General features: G+C 40.9%; 1 protein-coding gene across 1 annotated transcript in view; it reads right to left on the bottom strand.

Moving 5' to 3' along the window:
* MICU1 (mitochondrial calcium uptake 1) overlaps window positions 1-13,502 on the bottom strand; it is a 272,079-nt gene extending 258,577 nt beyond the window's left edge. The window contains exon 1 of the mRNA XM_049854813.1: window positions 13,377-13,502. The gene's annotated coding sequence lies outside the window, so the exon portion shown is untranslated. The remainder of the gene's footprint in view (window positions 1-13,376) is intronic.
* Between the last annotated feature and the right edge of the window lie 1,456 nt (window positions 13,503-14,958).

The following is a 14,958-nucleotide window of genomic DNA, read 5'->3' as shown; positions in this document are numbered from 1 at the left end:
AGGGATGACAATAAAGGGTCTAGACAGAATGGGATAAAAATGTAGAACAGAATTCAAATTCACAAAAAACAAAACAAAAAAATAAAAGATCAGACTTACTGGTATGACAGACACTGGAAGAACCCCTGGGACTATGGCCCCCAGATACGCTTTTAACTCAGAACTGACGCCGCTCCCAAAGTTTAACCTTCAGTCAAAGATTAGACAGGTCTATAAAACAAACAATAACACATGTAAGGAATGCTTCTTAGTTCAATCATGTACACGAGACCAAAAGGGCAATACCTGCTCAGAAGCAATGACAAGAAGGCAGGAAGGGACAGGAAAAACAGAAGGATAGAAATGGGAAATTGGGGTATGGAAGGGGAGAGTGTTCACATATCGCAGGGACTGCAACCAATGTCACAAGACAATTTGTGTATAAATTGTTGATTTAGAAACTAATTTGCTCTGTTAAGTTTCACCTAAAGCACACACACAAAAAAGGCTTAATAAAAGATAAGTATTTTTGTGGAATATGTGGCTAATTGCCTCCATGAACAACTACCTCCTCTGCCATAAAACCAGAAGAGCTGGACAGTGCACAGCTACCATTACTGAACACTGTGATCAAAGAGTCTATGGACGAATCCTGATCAAAAGGGGGGAAATGCGAAACAGAATTTTAAATTCTTACAGAATCTATACCTCCTGGAGCCACTGAGGCTGAATTATGCCCCAAAACTATTGCCCTGAGATAATCTTTGGACTTTAAAACAAAACTATCCCCTGATGTCACCTTTAAACCAAACAACAGTTTAGCTTACTAAGCAAATAATGTCTGCCTTGAGCATTGTGCTCTTTTAAAGAATTATCTATATGGGATCAAATTAACAACGGTAACATGAAAGGTTAGATGGGAAGCTTAGGGGACAGCGAGTTTATGTTAACAGGGGAGGAACAATTCCAAATAGGAGGGTGAGAATGGTTGCACAACTTGAAGAATTTAAACAATGCCAATGAACTGTACTTGCACAAATTGTTTAAGTGGTATATGTTATTCTGTGTATTCTAAATAACCATAAATACATTATTTTTTAAAAAGTTATGTTTGGTAAGAACTCTTCTAGATGATTTTGTATACTTTGTGTGCCTTGGTTTAGATTTTCTTCTCCAGTATCTATTTTGCCATTAATTCCATATCTCATACATTACAGATTTGGGTCTTTTTTATATCTTCCATGTCCACTTAACATGTTCAGTCTTTCCTCTAGATTTCTGAACATATAGAACTCAGTTATTACAACTGTTTTAACATCCTTCTCTAATTCTATCATCTGTGTCACTTCTGTTCAGTTTTTATTTATTTTTTCCATCCTTCTTATGGGTCATGTTTTCCTGCCCCTTTACATGTCTACTTATTTTTTATTGGATGCTAAACACTGTGAGTTTTACTTTGTTGGGTGCTGGATATATTTGTATTCCTAGTGGTTAAGAGTTTGGCTGCCAACCAAAACATCAGCAGTTCGAATCCACCAGGTGCTCCCTGGAAACCCTATAAGGCAGTTCTATTCTGTCCCTCAGGGTCACTAGGAGTTGGAATCTACTCAATGCCAACAGGTTTGGTTTGGTTTTTTAGAACTCTTGAGCCTTATTCTAGGGAGAGAGTTAAGTTACAGTCTGATCCTTTGAGGTCTTGCAAAAGGTTTGTTAGGCTGTGCCAGAGTAACATTTAGTTTAAGGCTAATCTCTCCCATTACTAAGGCAAAACCCTTCTGAGGGATCTACGTGATGACCCATTAAAAGGTTTTCCACTCTGGCTGGCAGGAAAAAACCCTATTCCTGACTCTGCATATTGTTCTCTCTTATTTTCAGTTGGTTCTTTCCCTAAGCTCAGGTAGTTTCCTCACATACATGCATTGATCAGTTTTCAGCTGAATACTTTAGGAAGGACCCTCTGCAGATCTCTGAGGTTCTCCCTCCTTATAGCTGTCTCATCTCCAGTGTTCTTCCCTGCAAGCTCCAGCTGCCTTAGCCTCCCCAGACTCCCTCAGCTCAGGTGACCTTGTGCTCTGCCTGGGTTTTCCCTCCCACGGAAACTCTCTAGACAGCAAGCCAGGGCAATCATATAATTCACCTCATTTGCTTCCCACCTCTCAGTGATCACTCTCCTCGGTTATACAATGTCTAAAATATAACAAAATTTACTGTTTAGTATACTTTATTCATTTTCTTAACTGTTTCAGGCAAGAGGGTAAATCTGGCCCGTTACTCCTTCTTACCAGCAATGGAAATCAAGTCCAATTTTTTTTGTCCTTTGTATTCCTCTCTTTTCGTCCAAATTATTTTAAAGCAAACTTCAGACATCATATCCTCTCACTGCTGTACACTTTATCATTCCTCTCCAAAAACATGGACTTTCTTTTCACATAATCATGTCATTGTTATGCGTAACAAATTTAATAGTTCCTTGATACGATCCAATACCCAGTTCATACTGAAATTTGCTCAACTGTCTCAAAAAACATTTTTTAAACAACTGATCTGTCAAACTCTCTTTAATGCCAGCATTTAACAAACACCATGCTAAGTACCTGACAATCCATTACCTTAGTTAATCCTCAATAACCCATTTTGCTGAGAAGAAAACCAAAATGCAAAGCTTTTAAGAAATTTGCCTAAGGTCACAGCTAGTAGATGGCAGAGTAGGCTTCTTTGATTCCAAAGCCACTGCTCTGAACCATTATACTTCACTACCATTTCAGGAACTATTAGGATTGAAAGTTGGATGATATCAACTACACCCAGCAGTACTTAAGTTGAAAATGAAACTCTGAACCTGCTTAATTTAAATGCTATCACAGGTTAAAGACCTGAGAAAATTAGCAACACTTCTTTATTTGAAATATATTACAATAGAATCTACTTGAAAAAAATTTTAAATGCAATCTCCAAATCTAAAACCCAGTTTTATTAGAAAAAGGAATGTGGTTGAAAGGAAATTTACTATCATCTGGAACTAGAGAGTACAGATTCAAACTTACTTATAATGTTCTACAACAGCTCTGTTAACTAGAACCTTTGCAACAATAGAAATGTTTTAGACCTGCTCTGTCTAATAGAGAGCCAGGAGACATACATAGCTATCGAGTCCTTGAAATATTTCTAATGAAACTGTATTTTTAAAATTTTAATTAACTTAAATTTAAAATGTAATCATTAACTCATTTATGTGCCTCTACCAGCAGACTGAGCCCCTTGAAGAATGGCATGTATTTTTCTCTCTCTAGTAACTTTGTAAATGTGTGGCAGAATGTGCGGATGGGATTTTCTAGACGTGTCCAGACAAATTCTTTAAATGCATTAGGTTACATAGTGTAGACGTACTTTATTCAATTACATAATTTTTTTCTATTCTGATTTTTAAATTAAATGAAGTAGCTATTTACTTATTTATTTGCCAAACATGTTCTGAGCTTGTATCTATCACAGGCACTCAGGATATGATGATGAATAAAACCCAGTTTCTTGCGTCGGGAATCACTCGGTCTCCTAGAAATACAGACAAATGCTCCACAAAGTAAGAAGAATGTGAAAAAAGGTAAAAATAAATTATGAGAACCACCAAGGGAAATACCTATCTAAGGGTGGAGGGAGGTTCTGTAAACTGACAACTCATGAATCTATTTAAAGATGAAAAGTAGCTCACCAACTGGAGGATGAGAGGATGGTGTAGAAGCATTCCAGGTAAAACAAGCAGCCTACACAAAGGCATAAAGACACAAAAAGACATGGCTTGTTGCGGGGGCAAAAGGTATTTCATTATGACTAGAACATGGAAGAAGGAAAAGGAAGGGAAGGTAGAAACATAAAAGCTAAGGCTAGAAAAATACGGCTGGATTATAACACTCTACGTGTCATGTTACAGAACACTGTCATGGATTTAATCGTGTTCCCGAAAAATACGTGTATCATTTTGGCTAAGCCATGATTTCCAGTGTTGTGTGACTGTCCACCATTCTGGCATCTGATGTGATTTTCCTGTGTGTTGTAAATCCTATCTCTATAAGGTTAATGAGATGGGATTAATGGCTGTTGTGTTGATGAGGCAGGACTCAACCTGCAGGATTAGACTGTATTTAAAACCAATTTCTTTTGAGATATAAAAGAGAGATGCGAGCAGAGAGACGGGGGACCTCATACCACCAAGAAACAAGAGCCAGGAGTATAGCACATCCTTTGGACCTTGGGTCCCTGTATCTGAGGAGCTCCTCGACAAGGAAAAGATTGATGGCAAGGACCTTCCTCCAGAGCCAACAGAGAGAGAAAGCCTTCCCGTGGAGCAGACACCCTGAATTTGGACTTGTAACCTACTAGACTCTGAGAAAATAAATTTCTCTTTGTTAAAGTCATCTACTTGTGGTATTTCTGTTATAGCAGCACAAGATAACTAAGCAACTATTGATTGTACTACTACAGGCAATTGAAGCACTTACCTTTATTTTTTACAAAGGAAAAAAATAGCTTTCTGACTTAATTCCCACATTCAATGAATAAACATTAAAAAGCAAAATCTAAATTATAAGTAGCGTTTATAACAGAGACCAAGTAATTGTCTAACGCTGAACAATCAAGGTTATCTGACTGGGCCCTTTAAGTTTCAAACGGCCAACATTAAATCACTTTGGAGAAAAAAACAAACATTATTTGTACGCCTGACATGAAGAGGATATATTTCTAAAGCTGAAAGTTTCAATTTTATCATAGTCAGTAAAATCCACCTTGAACATAAAATTAGTTAGCATAGGAAATGTTTACAATTTGCAGAAAAAACTTAACACTCTATTAGTTTGGAGAAAGATGAGATTAATCCATTTCTGTTTCTTTTCTCAAAAATATGGCTAAGCCTGGGGTCTTAAAAGTTTGTGAGCAGCCATCTAAGATGTTCCACTGATATCATCCCATCAGGGGCAAGGGGGAATGATGAAAACCAAAGACACAAGGGAAAGATTAACCCAAAGGACTAAATGACCACAACTACCACTGCCTCTACCAGACTGGGTCCAGCACAACTACATGGTGCCCAGCTACCATCACTGACTGCTCCGACAAGGATCACAATAGAGGGTCCCAGACAGAGCTGGAGAAAAATGTACAACAAAATTCTAACTCACAAAAAAAGACCACACTTACCGGCCTCACAAAGACTGGAGAAACCCCAAGAATATGGCCCCTGGGCATTCTCTTAGCTCGGTAATGAAATCACTCCTAAGGTTCACCCTTCAGCCAAGGATTAGACAGGCCCATAAAACAAAACGAGAGTAATTGGGCACACCAGCCCAGGGGCAAGGACGAGAAGGCAGGAGGAGACAGGAAGGCTGGTAACAGGGAACCCAAGGTCAAGAAGAGAGAGGGTTGACATGTTATGGGGCTGGTCACAAAACAGTATGTATAGTAATTGTTTAATGAGAAGCTAATTTGTTCTGTAAACCTTCATCTAAAGTACAATAATTAAAAAAAAAATTTTTTTAAACCTGAATTTAAAAAAAAGGCTAGAATATCTCTTACCTAATTTTCCAGTGCCAGATTATTAATGATATTTAAGGTCAATCATTTTTCACAGTTGCCCAATTCAACAGTTGTCACTGTTGTTTTCAAGTAACCTTCTAAACTTCCAACTGTAGCACGTAACATACTCTGTTCTCAAAGCATTATTTCTCCTTTATAGGAGTATTACCCTGAACTTATCCTCACAAATAAAAACATGTCAATTTTTTTTTTTATCATTTCTGCCTATTACCAAAAGTCAACCTGAATTGTGATTTGAACTTCCAATGTGCTCAACCCATACCTCCACTAATAATTATGTAGCTGAAAGTTTTCTAGTTTATTGACACACATGTAACATGGAAAATTAAAATCAAGACAAACTGAATGAAGAACAATCTTGTTAGTTTCTCAGACATTTAGTTATGTTTTTTAAACTCTCTAGGCTAAATTCTTTGAAATTGAGGAAATAAAGTCTGTTAGATATTACTGGGGCCCTGGTAGCATAGTGGTTAAGAGCTCAGCAACTAGCCCAGAGGTCAGCAGTTTGAATCCACCAGCTGCTCCCTGGAAACCTTACAGGGCAGTTCTACTCTGTCCTATAGAGTCACAATGAGTCAGAATCGACTCGATGGCAACAGGTTAGATATTACTTTTGCTATTGTTGTTGTTCTTATTAACAATTATATTTATTGAGAACCTAGTACATGCCAGGTACTTGGCATACATTAATTAGTTCATTTAATCTTCATAACATCCCTATGAAATATTTTAAAAAACTACTGCTATCAAGTCAATTCCAACTCATAGTGACCCTACAGGACAGAGCAGAACTGCTCCACGGGGTTTCCAAGGTTGTAAATCTTTACAGAAACAGACTGCCATATCTTTCTCCCGTGGTGCACCTGGTGGGTTCGAACCAATGACCTTTCAGTTAGCAGCTGAGCACTTTAACCACTACACCACCAGGGCTCCTTTCCCTACGAAATGGGTACTATCATTTCCATTTTGGAAAGGGAATAGACTCAAGTTCAGAGAGATTAAGTAATTTGCTGAAGGTCAAGAAGCAATGGAACCTATAAAGCTATGGTAGTCAAAATAGCCTGGTACTGGTAGAATGACAGACACATTAACCAATGGAACAGAACTGAGAACCCAGATGTAAATCCATCCACCTCTGGCCACTTGATCTTTGACAAAGGCCCAAAGTCCATTAAATAGGGAAAAGACAGTCTCTTTAACAAATGTGCGGGCAAAACTGGATGTCCATCTGCAAGGAACGAAACAAGACCCATACCTCACACCACACACAAAAACTAATTCAAAATGGATCAAAGAACTAATTCAAAATGGATCAAAGACCTAAATACAAAACTAAAAGCTATAAAGATTATGAAAGGAAAAATGGGATCAACATGAGGGGCCCTAATACATGGCATAAATAGGACACAAACCATAACTAACAATACACAAATACCAGAATATAAACTAGATAACAGATCTTCTAAAAATTAAACACCTATGCTCATCAAAAGACTTCACCAAGTGTGGCGTCTGGGGTCTTAAATGCTAACAAGTGGCCATCTGAGATGCGTCAATTGGTCTCAACCCACTTGGAGCAAAGGAGAATGAAGATCACCAAGGTCACACGATAACTATGAGCCCAAGAGACAGAAAGGGCCACATGAACCAGAATCTTACATCATCCTGAGACCAGAAGAACTAGATGGTGCCCGGCCACAACCGATGATTGCCCTGACAGGCAGCACAACAGAGAACCCCTGAGGGAGCAGGAGAACAGTGGGATGCAAACCCCAAATTCTCATAAAAAGACCAGACTTAATGGTCTGACTGAGACTAGAAGAATCCCGGCGGTCATGGTCCCCAAACCTTCTGTTGGCCCAGGACAGGAATCATTACAAAGACAACTCATCAGACATGGAAGGGACTGGACAATGGGTTGGAGAGAGATGGTGATGAAGAGTGAGCTACTTGTATCAGGTGGACACTTGAGGCTGTGTTGGCATCTCCTGTCTGGAGGGGAGATGGGAGGGTAGGGAGGGTTAGAAACTGGCAAAACCGGCACGAAAGGAGAGACTGGAAGGGCTGACTCATTAGGGGGAGAGTAAGTGGGAGTATGGAGTAAGGTGTATATAAGCTTATATGTGACAGACTGACTTGATTTGTAAACTTTCACTTAAAGCACAATAAATATTATTTAAAAAAAAAAAAAAGACTTCACCAAAAGGGCAAAAAGAGAACCTACAGACTGAGAAAAATTTTTGACTATGACATATTCGATAAAGGTCTAATCTCTGAAATCTATAGGAAAATCCAACACTTCTAGGACAAAAAGACAAATAATCCAATTAAAAAATTGGCAAAGGATATGAACAGATACTTCACCAAAGAGGACATTCAGGCAGCTAATAGACATGAGAAATGCAAATCAAAGCTACACTGAAAAACAAAACAAGACTCTCAGATTCCTTCTATACCTGAGTAGCCCGCTTGATACTCCCTAGTCAAGTGTACTCTTACTACTAACCCTCTGCTTGCTAATAAACCTCTGCTTGCTAGGCAAAAAAAAAAAAGGAAAAATAAAACAAAACAAAAAAACTACAATGAGATACTCCCTCACCCTGATATTACGAGCATGAATCAAAAAAAAAAAAAAAAACAGACAATAACAAATGTTGGAGAGGCTGCAGGGAGATTAGAATTCTTATGCACTGCTGGTGGGAATGCAAAATGGTACAACCATTTTGGAAAACGATACGGCGCGTCCTTGAAAAGCTAGAAATAGAAATACCATACGCTACAGCAATTCAACTCCTAGGAATATATCCTGCAGAAATAAGAGCCGTCACACAAACAGGCATATGTGCACTCACGTTCACTGCAGCATTATTTATAATAACAAAAAGATAGAAACAACCTAAGTGCCCATCAACAGATGAATGGATAAACAAACTATGGTACATACACACAATGGAATACTATGCAATGATAAAGAACAATGATGAATCTGCAAAACATCTCACAACACGGATGAATTTGGAGGGCATTATGCTGAATGAAATAAGTTGATCACAAAAGGGCAAATACTGTATGACTGCTGTTATAAAAACTCAAGAAAAGGTTTACACACAGAAACAACCTGTGATGATTATGAGGGATGGGTGGTGGGAGAGGGAAAAACACAAACTAGACAATAGATAAGTGGTAATTTTGGTGAAGGGTAAGACAGTACACAATACTGGGGAAGTCAGTACAACTTGACCAAGGCAAAGTCATAGAAGCTTCATAGACACATTCAAGCTCCCTAAGAGACTGAGTTACTGGACTGAAGGTTGGGGACCACAGCCTCGGGGGACATCTAGCTCAATTGGCATAACATCATTTATAAAGAAAATATTCTACACCCAACTGTGTTGAGGAGCACATGGGGTCTTAAAAGCTTTTGAGTGGCCATCTAAGACACATCTACTGGTCCCACTCCATCTGGAACAAGACAGAATGAAGGAAAACAAAGATAAAAGGGAAAGATTAGTGCAAAGGACTAAAGGACCACAACTACCACAGCCTCTACCAAACTGAGTCCAGCACAACTAGATGATGCCTGCCTACCACCACTGACTGCTCCGAAAAGGATCACAAAAGAGGGTCCCGGACAGAACTGGAAAAAAGATGTAGAACAAAATTCAAACTCACAAAAAAAGACCAGACTTACTGGTCAGACAGAGACTGGAGAAACCCCTAGACTATGGGCCCCAGACATCCTTTTAACTCAGTAGTGATGTCACTCCTGAAGTTCACCCTTCGGCCAAAGATTAGACGGGCTCATAAAACAAAAGGAGACTAAATGGGCACACCAGCCCAAAAGCAAAGATGAGAAAGCAGGAAGGGACAGGAAAGCTGGACGAATGAGAACCCAAGGTCAAGAGGGGGAGAGTGTTGACATCTCATGGGACTGGCAACCAATGTCACAAAACAATATGTGTATTGTTTATGAGAAACTACTTTGTATACTTTCACCTAAAGCACAATTAAAAAAAAAAAAGTGAGTTGACTTTTAGAATATAGAGCTGTCTGTTTAAAATAAAGCCTGTGTCACCAAATTTAGCAATTCAAGTTCAAACGTCCACTGAATTGAGCTGCTACCATTTCTTTTACATGAAAGCAAGGTCATGGAGTAAACAATATGTTGTTTCAATTATATTTTCTCAAAGTATAATGAACCATCAGAATAATCCATAAAGATACAAAACCAAACATTAAAGCTAATTACAGTTTTAAAATTAACAACCAGTGACAGCAATTAGTCACAATTACAGTGATTTATTTTTCATACAACGAACAGGGTTTAAACATGGAATAATTAAAAGAAAGAAGCATTTAATCATATCATCAACTGCATACATTAAACTTAAAACATTTTTATTTACTATTTATAAACAGTAGTTTGTCAAGCTTACCCATAGTAATAAAAATGTTTATCAATCATCAATTTTAACAAACTGGCCAAACACACAATATATTTAAAGTTATAAAACCTGAATATACCTTCAGTGGAAAGATAGTTTACATGTAAACAAATATATGTATTAGGAGAGTTTAAATTTCAATTTCTAGAAGTTAATAAAAAACAGGCATAAAAAAATAAAAGGAAATCAGCACACAAACTGTAAAACTGCTTTATATTGGAAACTCCAAAAAAAAACCCCAAACCCATTGCCACGGAGTCTATTCTGGATCATAGTGACCCTACAGGACAGAGTAGAACTGCCCCATAGAGCTTCCAAGGAGCGCCTGGTGGATTTGAACTGCCGACCTTTTGGTTAGCAGCCGTAGCACTTAACCGCTATGCCACCTGGGTTTCCTTATGTTGGGAGAGGAAAGAAAATTCTCTGAAATAAAAAAAAAAATACGTGTAAAATAATCTTAGTGTACATCTGTTGTTTTTGCCTGTCCAGCAACTATTCTCCCTTCTCCAGGAAATAATACCTCAATTGTCCAGGAAATATCACCTCAGTTTTCCTTTAGGAACTCTCTGTGGCCCACCCATAACCCACGTGGTTTGAAACCCAGCACCCACTCCAGGTTAGGAACAAGGTCCAAGCCATCCAAGGCACTCCATCACCTTGGTTACTGGGATTGCATCTAGGATGAGCAATGACCCAAGTCAGCCAATAAGACTCCCATACAGTAGTTTGCTAGAATAGTAGAGAAAAAGAAGTTCTCCTTCCTCTGGGATCTCTAAGGTGGAAGGATGTGTCCCTGGGTAGCACGAACAGTTAAGAACCTACGCAGAGGCACCTCAAAAGACAGAGCTGGTGATTTGCTTCCGAAAGGTCACAGCCTTGAAAGCCCTACTAAGCACAGATTCTACTCTGTACACACAGGGTTGCCGATGTGTCAGAATTGACTCAGTGGCAACTAACAACAATGACAACAGGATGTAAGCCTAGTAGTGCTATCTTTCCCAGGGAGTCTGACTCCAGAGTCTTAACTAAAAAAAAAATACTGATCCCAAATATACAAAAGGAACCAGTAGTTACTTAAGCGATCGGCTGTTAACCAGGAGGTTGGCGGTTCGAACCCACCTAGTGCCTCCTCGGGGGGAAAAAAAGACCTGGCAATCTGCTTCTGTAAAGACTGTAGCCAAGAAAACCCTATGGGGCAGTTCTACTGTGTCAGATGGGGTCACTGTGACTTGGGATCAACTCAATGGCACCCAAGAACAACAGGGGAAAAGATAAACTGGGATTTCAACTTTAAATGTTATTAAAAAAAAAACCACCAAAAAATGTTATACTTTCTATAATTTTACATTTTTCAAAAATAAGCACGTATTATTTTTACCATAGGAAAAGTATAATGACTTATGAGCATTAACGATTTTTTCATAATTTACCAAAGCATCTGCCTTAAAAGACTCAACTTTTTCCCTCGATGCAAATTAAAGCTATTGTCATTTTAAATGGGAAAAAAAGTTGTAAGTTTTTTTAAATTGGTTCTCATAAAAAAGAGGGATGTATTAAACAACTCTATATGGAAACAAGCAAACAAAAAAAGCTAAATGTTCAAGTGCTGCAGCCATTGTAAAAATTGCTCAAGAGGTAAAACTAAAGATTAGTAAGTGGCAAAATCTGGTTTAATAACTTTATCAATTAGTTCTATCATTCTGAATAATAAAAGATCTGATGGGATCAGTTAAATCTTTCAGTTATAATTATTTTACATAATATTGATTTATGGGAGAAATGACATGCCATTTTTTATTCTCAAATCTAGGAAATTCAGTCTCAAAAGGAACCCTTCCGAAATGGCAAAAGTCTACTGAATATAGTAAATGCACTACAGAGTATAAAAGAAACTAGCAATGCATGCTTTTCTCTTGCTTTTATCAGGTTTCATCATACTATCATTCTTTCCTTTTCTCCCCAGGCACAAAACCCGCGCCTGAAAATCTGTGTTTTTTGTTAATGTTACCTTGTATTTTATGAACATAGTAAGGAAACTTAGAAAGTGTCAGCGACACTTTCTGGACATAATTAGGTGAACAGGGTGATGTCCTCAAGTACCAGAGATGGTCAGGGACCTATCAAAAGTGGAAACAAAGAGTAGCTGGAGGCCAGAGCCCCCTCATCACAGATAAGTGGCAGTAAGTTCTAGGAAGTTTTAAGAACAAGGCAATATTCAACAAACTCATTATCTGTCCTTCACTACAACAGAGAGGCATCCGCTGGGTCATCACGGCCAGCGCCAACATTTTATTAATCTGTCATTTAAACCATCTGTCAGTGAAACCTAAACTGTCTCACAGCTATCAACTCCAAACTTGCTTTACCTTATCTGCAAACTCTTCTTACACTGCTAGATCACCTCCACATAACTTTAACATAAACAATGGTATATCCAAGAAACCACCCAACAAAGTGTGAAAGAAACATCTATTTATAAAAGAATGGGAAGAAAATGTCTTTTCAGGTACCACCAAAAAAAAAAAAAACCGTTGCCTTCGAGTGGATTTCGACTCATAGCGACCCTATTGGACAGAGTAGAATTGCCCCACTGGGTTTCCAAGGAGCAGCAGGTGGATTCGAACTGCCGACCTTTTGGCTAGCAGCTGTGGCACTTAACCACGACCGCAAGGCGAATAAAACATTTTACTCTAGTCCTTCACCTACAATATATTTATTCTATTTATATTTACAAATACCACAAACCATAAGATCACAGGGATGGCAACGCAGAGAGCAGCCCGTTTTAAACTCCCCTCCCAGCATTCATACAGCCAGTAATACCCCGTTCACTCTCAAAGCATCACAGGGCGGGACGCGAAGGGATGATGAGAAGGAAACTTGAGGGAGAAATGACGAGAGCTGCAGGCTGTACGGTCGTACCGCTCCTGTGGGATCCCAATAATTCTCCATATTCCCCCCCATCAGAGCTCCAACTTCCACCGCCGTCCACAAATCCCCACACGGGCGGCCCCCACAACTGCGCCCCAGGTGCCCGTCTCCCCGGCACCAGCGAAGGGACGTGGGTCGGCGCCCCAGTGAACCCCGCGCTTGGGAAGGCGGCCCTGGGAGAAGTTCTGCCCGGACGGGGAGGCGGCGGCGAAGACGAGCCGAGGGTGGGAAACAAGCAGGAGCGGGGACGCCTCTCAGCCCGCGAGCCGAGCGCCTCAAGCAGAGAGCGCTGTCCCGCCGGCCGGGAAAAGCCGCCGGTGCGCCGGGACGACCAACGGCCGGCTCGGGAGGCCAGGTCCTTACAGCGGTCCGCCCGCGTCCACCCCTCCCTCAACGGCTGCCTCCTCGCGCTCTGCCGACCCCCAGACTCACCCGTCCGCGCTCGAGCTCCGGCAGCTTCCCAGTCAGAGGCGCCCAGCTCTGACACCCACAGACGCGCAGCAAGAGCGAACGCCTACCTCCACCTGCAACGCCCACCCTCACGTGACTCCCCGAGACGCTAGGCCTGTCGGGATCATGGCGAGAGGCGTCTGGGCGGGGCCCGGAGACACCGAACGGGGAGGGGCGGGGAAAGCGACTCGCCCCGCCCCGGCCTCGGGCCCCGCCCCGGCCCCGGGCCCCGCCCCGGCCCCGCGCCCCGCCCCGGCCCCGCGCCCCGCCCCGCCCTCGGGCCCCGCCCCGGCCCCGCGCCCCGCCCCGCCCTCGGGCCCCGCCCCCGCGATGTTTGGGCGGGAAAGCGGCAGGGTTCCTGGACCCCCGGGCTGCTTGCTGTAGCGTCCCACCGGGGTATAAAAAAAGTCTAAGAGGTTCACTGTGCCTGCCGCCAGGCCTCTTGATACCTGTGTACTTGTTGGCTAAGCAAAAGCAGGCCAGTGAAAAGAGAACTGGAACATAGTTGGGAATTGTAGTTTCCTTAGAACTGCTTTTCCTTTAAGGCTTTTTCTGAAAATTTCAGTATTTTCTTATCATGTAGCATTTTTGGATTTAGAAACTTCACCACTTTCTCTACCATATGTGTAGACGGTCAGCGAAAAAGAGGAAGATCCTCAACCACTTGGGCTGACACAGCGGCTGCAACGGTGGGCTCAAAGCTGGCAACAATTGTGAGAATGGTGCAGGACCAGGCAATGTTTTGTTCTGTTGTACATGGGGTCGCTGTGAGTCGGAACCAACTTGCTGGCACCTAACGACAACAACAGCAATGTGTATTTCAGTCATTTATTTGAAAAGTAATGTTACTGGAGAGTTTAGTTCTTAAGCTACTAATAGCATGTGTTTCTCCAGAGATGTTGCTATCAGGAGTGAGAATAGGAGTGAGAGTGAGAATTTCCTGTTATGGAAATAGAATGAAAATATCATGCCAGAGAACTTTTAAGTCAAAGTTTGTTCAAGGATTTACTTAGGAAAACTGTAGAAAAAGCTACAACCCAGAAAACAAAAGCAGGCAGATAGAACTATCACTGGATTAAATTGTGAAGTAAGCAAAATCAACTATTTTCTTCTGTTTCTCCTCAGAGGACCCTCCCGCCCACTACCCTAAGAACAACAAATTATATTAGCTAGCATTTATGGAACATGTATTGTGGTCAATGTTTGTTTACAACCACCCTATGCATGAGGTACTGTTTTTATTCATCCTCAGGAAGGAAAGGCTAAGATTCCTAAGTAATGCAGTAGCTGGGGCACAGATCTGATCTGAAAGACACAAAGCTCTGGGCTCTTCGACAGTATTTTGTAATGTTATCCACTGGCTATCCTGGATCTAAAAAGGAGCTCTCGTGGTGCAATGGTTAAACACTTGGCTGCTAACAAGAAGGTTGGCTGTTGGATCCACAGGAAACTTCTCGGGAGAAAGACCTGGTGATCTGTTCCTGTAAAGATTACAGGCTACGAAACCCTATGGGCGCAGTTCTACCTTTGTCACTTGAGGTTGCTATGAGTCGGAATCTACTCC

Source organism: Elephas maximus, chromosome 16 (genome assembly GCF_024166365.1).
Source record: "Elephas maximus indicus isolate mEleMax1 chromosome 16, mEleMax1 primary haplotype, whole genome shotgun sequence".
Classification (NCBI taxonomy): domain Eukaryota; kingdom Metazoa; phylum Chordata; class Mammalia; order Proboscidea; family Elephantidae; genus Elephas; species Elephas maximus.
Note: the sequence above shows the minus strand (reverse complement) of the source record. Positions and strands in the feature narration are given on the sequence as shown.